Source organism: Henckelia pumila, chromosome 4 (genome assembly GCF_033568475.1).
Source record: "Henckelia pumila isolate YLH828 chromosome 4, ASM3356847v2, whole genome shotgun sequence".
Classification (NCBI taxonomy): domain Eukaryota; kingdom Viridiplantae; phylum Streptophyta; class Magnoliopsida; order Lamiales; family Gesneriaceae; genus Henckelia; species Henckelia pumila.
In genome coordinates, this window is record NC_133123.1 from 197,612,854 (window position 1) to 197,619,580 (window position 6,727).

At 34.8% G+C, this 6,727-nt stretch overlaps 1 long non-coding RNA gene across 2 annotated transcripts; it reads right to left on the reverse strand.

The window, feature by feature from the left end:
* Positions 1 to 2,986: 2,986 nt before the first annotated feature.
* On the reverse strand, positions 2,987 to 6,261 carry LOC140867576 (uncharacterized). Of its 2 annotated transcripts, none has more exons than XR_012145193.1 (5): positions 5,479 to 6,261; positions 4,025 to 4,135; positions 3,869 to 3,949; positions 3,712 to 3,783; positions 2,987 to 3,122 (listed from the first exon to the last, which is right to left on the reverse strand). It is a non-coding gene; the product is annotated as an uncharacterized lncRNA (long non-coding RNA). The 2 variants fall into 2 exon arrangements; XR_012145194.1 differs by lacking the exon at positions 5,479 to 6,261 and adding an exon at positions 4,337 to 4,418.
* Positions 6,262 to 6,727: the final 466 nt, after the last annotated feature.

Genomic DNA, 6,727 nt, shown 5'->3' on the forward strand with positions numbered 1-6,727 from the left:
TTAAGTTCTGTTGGTGTCCATAATCTCGCTTTGAGATTTTAAGGTAAAATATTTAATTGTGATTACTTTTTTTACTTACATATATTTAATCGTAAAAGTTTTGATACCCTTGATATGGAATCGTTCCATATAATAAAATAAAATTTTTAAACTTCCGCTGCACCGGGTATCAATTCTTGATTGATCTGAACACGTTTTCCAACACATCTCTATTGCATATTCAACTTCGCCTGATTGAATAAATACTTCAAACTCTTATGAACCATAAATATCTCAAACTTCTAGCCATACAAATAATGTCTCCAAATCTTGAGAGTAAATATAATGGTGGTCAAGTCGAGATCATGTACTGGATAATTTATCTTATGTGTCTTCAGCTGTCGAGAGGCATAAGCTATCACATGTCCATGTTATGTCAGTACACATCCCAACCCCTGACCAGAAGCAAACGTGTACACAACATAACATCTCGATCTAGATGGTAGATCTATCACAGGTGCAGTAGTCAAACGTCTACGCAGCTCTCAAAATGATTCCTCACACTGAGGACCAAGAGAAAGAAATGTCTTTTCGGGTAAGCTGTGTCAAAGGCCTGGCTAACTATGCAAAATTCTCGATGAACCAATGGTAATAACCAGCTAGACCAAGAAAACTACGGATCTCAGCCACCGTCGTCGGACGAGACCAGTTCAGCACTGCCTCAATCTTACTCGGATCCATTGATATTCCTTCACTGTATATAACATGACCAAGAAACACGACCCGGTCAATCCAGAATTCATATTTTCTCACATATCATACAACTGCTTTTCCTGTAGCGTCTGCAATATGATTACAGATGTTGTGCGTGCTCATCTATATCATAAGAATAAACCAGAATTTCATCGATGAAGACAATGACAAATTTATCCAGATAATATCAAAATACTCTATTCATTAAGTCCATAAAGACTGCAGGTGCATTCGTCAATCCAAATGGCATCACAAGAAATTCATAATGTCTGTACCTGGTTCGGAAAGCATTCTTAGAAATATCTGAGTCTCGTATACACATCTGGTGATATTCCGATCTCATATCTATCTTCGAATAAATAGAAGTACCTTGCAACTGATCGAACAGATCATCAATTCGTGGTAACGGATACTTGTTCTTGATGGTGACACGGTTCAGTTGCCTTTAATCAATACACAACTGCATGGATCCATCCTTCTTCTTGAAAATCAATACAGGTGCTCCCCACGGAGAAACACTCGGGCGAATATATCCCTTATCAATCAGATCCTGCAACTGCTGCTTCAATTTCTTCATCTCTGATGGAGCCAGACGATAAGGTGCACGAGATATTGGAGAGGTTCCTGGCAACAGATCAATGCCAAACTCCACCTCTCTGACTGAAGGAAAACAAAGAATCTCGTTGGAAAATACATCAGGGAACTCGCTGACCACTGGAAAATCACCAATACCATGGCTACTCATGGATATATCAACTGCATAGATGAGTTATCCCTCACCACCTGAACATAAGGCACGACAGGCCTTCAGAGCCGACACGATTGGCATCGAAGGTCGTGCTCCCTCACCATAGAAGTACCAGCTTTCAGCCTCGTCCGGATGAAATTGTACCAAGTGTTGATAACAATCCACAGTAGCATGGTACAATGTCAGCATGTCTATCCCCAAGATACAATCAAAAACTGCCATAGCTAGAATCATCAAATTGGCAGACAACACATGGCCCTCAAACTCCAGAAGGCAACCCATCACTAGATGCTTAGTTACTACCTCCTGCTCCAGTGGAGTAGATACAACTAAATCCAGATCTAATGATACGTAGGGTAATCTATGTCTCTTAACAAAACGGCTAGAAGTAAAAGAATCTCCCCCATGGCCAACACTACCATGGCTTTCATTGCCTCTTTTGGCTATCTCTGAAAAGAATCATGCACATTAAATCACAAATGCGCATTTAAATCCCAAAACTAAATTCCCAAAGATTTTAAGCATGCTCTTATACCAAAAAATGTAGTGACCCTGATTTGAATCACCTAATAACTTGCAACTATAGCATGCATTTTAAACTTAAAAAACATAATTCACTTAACAGAGTAAAATGTGCGAAAACATAACCCGTAATATACATAAACCGACAGAACTCAACTGATACTAAAACCCAAATCAGTAGTGATAAAACCATATCAAAATATAGGCAATAAAACTAAAATATATTATTATACAGCTATATCGAATCTTGCTGTATAATATACCCTTTGATATCTTCTTCTCTCTAGTCCTACCTCGAATTTCTTGCTCTGTCCAACCTGCGATCTGCCCCTTCTAATGGGGTGTCCAATATAATACCAAGGACGTAAGCGATTAACACCCAGTACGTAAACATGAGTAAACATATAAATATTATACATGCACATCTGATGACTGGGCAACGGGTCATCCATCAAATCATGCTCAAAGTAGACACCTAGTGAGTGTTGTAACTGCTCGGATCAAACCTCTGGGTACAACTACACTCGTCTATCACAACGGAGTCACTACAAGAAAAACTCCTAAAGACAACATTTTTTTTCAGTTGTCGTTGGGGGTTCAAAACTGTTGTAAAAACTGGTGGTGTTAAAAATCACGCTCAAAGACAACGGTTTTTAATTGTTGTCTTTGAGAGAGAAGACAACAGTTTTACAACATTTTAAAAATGTTGTCTTTTCTCTCAAAGACAACGATTTTTAAATGTTGTCTTTGAGCGTTATTTCTAACAACACGAGCTTTTACAATAGTTTTGAGCTCCCTATGACAACTGAAAAAAATGTTGTCTTTTTTCAAATAAAAAACAAAAAAAATAAATAAAATAAAATAAAAATTATAATATTATAAATAATTCAAAATAAAAAAAATATTGAAATAAAATTATTATACAATTTTCCAACATTACAAAATAATATTTACGACATTCTAAAAATTTCATACGCAACCAATCAAATGACATAAACATAAAATTATAAAGTATACATGATAAATATTAAATACAACAAAAACCATAAACATAAATCTAAAATTAAATAAAAATTCATTTGTAGCTTGTTTGATCTAATTTCTCTGTCATTGCAATTGTCTGCGAAAACAAACACCAGCAATAATTGTTGAAGTGAAGTTAGTTTGTTAACCAAACATAATATCTATTAAATCTCTTCTTCAAAAAGCCCAAAAAACTTTAACTAATAAGATATTATATGACAGCTCTAAACGTAAAAAAAATATTTTTGATTAATGCATGGTTGATATACGACCATGATTAACACTGTATTATAGTTATTTGCTTAAAATCTGTAAAATAGAACAATGTTAAGTGTGAGCCTGAGTCACAGACTCCAATTCACATGATCAATTTCATTTTCCCCATAGTTTCTAATGTTCCCTCTTTTCTAATCCAAAATTTCATGACCAACAAGGCCTTAATATTTTCTTCAGTGTCAGATTAAGCTAATTACAACCTTAAAATACACATACTAATACATGTTTTGAAACATTGAAAACAAACACCCAAGATAGATAACACTATCGCATAAAGATTGAATTAAGCAAAGTGCATTCCAAATGCATAATATAAGTCCATAATATGATATTTTTAAATCTTTCCTCCACATTCCAATATATAATTTAACATAATTTTTCCTGCAAACTATAATTATTTAAGGCCTGACCTTTCTAGATTTTCCAGCAGCCATGTCAGCAGAACTTTTGCTTGATGAGCTCTTGCTCTTTCGCTTCTTACTCTGCAGAGAAATGTGAAAAAAAGAAGAAATATCATACAGCTGCTCATTTGAATGCATCAACAAACACAAAAACAAGCAGACTTACCTAATCTTTTTCAGCGAGTAAGATATATGTCGTTGCATTAGGAGATTCTAAGAATTCTAATAACTTCACAGTGAGTTCTTCCTGGAAAACACAACTGCATATGATCAAAAAACTGAACATTTATGATTTCAAAACAAAATCAAATAATGATATTACCTTATTTACAGTGGTTTCAAAGACAGGAATATTCAGGACATCACAAAAATCCAACAATTTTTCTTTAACACATTTGTCAAGCCTATCTGCAACTTTTGCCCTCTGTTTTTCCTGTTGCAAACATCCATTATAAAGTTGAGTTAATTGTTCATGCACACATTATTTATGACTCAATCATTAAAAAATCATCATAATAATCCAAGAATGACCAATACATTGAGAATTTCCAACAATATCACATTACCTAATTCGACACTAAATAAATGAGATATAAAAGGGACAAAAATTGAAATCTAGCGGCCATTTTCTAACCTCCGGGCAGAATACTATGTTCAAGAATAGGGGCTGGAACCTAGCTATAACTACTGTAAAAACCTAAAGAATCATGGCTAGACCAGCATGGAAACCGGACATCTCTTTTTCCATGGTGGTTGAGTGGCGGCAGCTCACCAAAGAACCTAAAATTGCAGATGAAATGAGCAGAAAGTTATGGGCTTGACTCAAATACTAACTTGAGCTATGAACCAAGCTAGAACATTAAGAATCGAACCAAAATAGTTGCTGAACTCACCGGAGAAGATGCACGGAGCAACAGGTCAGAAACAGGTGTCCGATTTAAATTTAATCAAAGGTTTTAATTAAAACTATTGATTACTATGTTCTTCATGTTTCCTTTTTCCATATCCACATGATTTTTTCAAGTTATTCTTATGTAAAACTCCATCTTGTCTGGTGTCCAACTAAATTTAATTAAAGGTATTCATCAAAGGAAGTGATGAACACTAATAACCACCTAAAAAACAGCACCACATCGCCTTTGGTCTATAAGTGGATTAAAAAAATTATTTATATTTGCTAACGACGAAGTGAAATCAAATAGAATAAAAGGAAAACAAAATTGGGAAGAAAGTTAACTTTTTGGACATTAAATTTGAAACAAAGATATCTAAATGCTACTGCATCTTGACATTGAAAAACAAAATACATTCCCTCCCAACTTCTTCCATTTTCTTCCTCCATAATCCATATATATAACTAAAATGCTCAACTAGTTCAAATCACTAATTGCATCACTCAGACTGAACTTTGCTCGAAATAGCTTGAGGTTCGGTTAATAGCAACGTACAATCGAAAATCTAAGCAAACTTACACAAGAAAGAAGAATAACAACACGTGCATATTGACCTTGAGGAGAGCTTTATCTCCAAAGAAACTTCAAAAACCAAAGCTGAAAATAAAAATCTACAAATCTAATGCTCTAAACAAAAAGATCAAGTCTTGCACCACAAAGCATTCGTCTCAACCTCAAACCTAAGTTCTTGGCTTCTCCCACCCAACCTGAACTTGACCCCACATAGTAAACAAACACAAAATCACCACTCACAAATATCGAATGTTTATGAAGAAAACCAAAACTAAGGTAGCAAAGGCTTTGAAAAACAGAACCCACTTACCATCTCGCCGAGGACTATCATCCCTTATTGAACACTGCAGCAAGAACCCATTAATAAAACACCCCGATAACTCCTTTTCGAGTTGCCCCCTATCTTTTCTCACCAAAGATAATAAAGAGTCAAGAGAAAAGGGACTGGAAAATTCAGATTAGCCAACTTTGGTATCACACCACACATAAAAAACGCAGAGAAAATAGGCAAAAAGGTCAATATCGAAGGTGTAAACACAAGTTCCTATAAATATTTAAAATTTAAAAAAAAAATTAATTCCTTTACATGTGTTGGGTTGGCATCATGAGAAGCTAGAACTACAATATTCTATAGTGACGCCGATTGAAATATAGAACCACTTTTAACAGTCCAATACATACACACTGATTTTACTTTCGGATTAATATTTTGCGATCACCCTATAGCTTAAATCATGGAGAGTGCGACATTAATTTATATCAAACAGCAACCCAAAATTTTTGTTTGACAAACGATCATCAGAAATAAATCGAGATAGACAAGTATACACATATTACATAAACAAACAATATGAACTTTCAAGAACAAGTATACCTTGAACTCGTCGACCTAGTGAACCTACAAAAATCCAAAAATGAATATAATGACATAAAAGGGGAGAAATTCGAATAAATTGAGCGACCATTTTTTAACCTCCAGGCAGCATACTACAGTCGAAAATAGGGGCTCGAACCTAGCTGCAACTAGTCTAAAAATAAAGAATTGGAGCTACACTAGGATGGAAACCGAACAACACTTGTTCCATGGTGCTTGAGTGGTACTAACGTAAGCTTTGAACCCAAGCTAGAACACTAATAATAGCATAGAAATCGGAGCAGAGCTCATCGGAGAAGACGCACGGCAGCAAGTCAGAAACAGGGCTCGGTTTGGGCAAGAAACGAGCATCAAAAATAGAAATTCGTGGTTCAAATCAAAGCTACTGACAGAAGGAATAAAACCCCTCAAACTTTTCAAAATTCCATTGACGAAAGGAGGAGATACGAACGTTCAAAGTTTGAGATTTTGAGAGAGGCGAGAATGAGATTTGATAAAAGGTTTTTCTTCTTCTCCTTGTATTCCTTCGTGTTTATAGTAATTTTTTAAAAAAACAATAAAGAATTAAAATAAAACAATTTAAAAAAAACATTGTCAAAATAATCAAATGTGGTCTTTCTCATATAAAATAATACAACAAGGACAACAATTTAAAAATATGTTGTATTATATATTTAAAATCCGC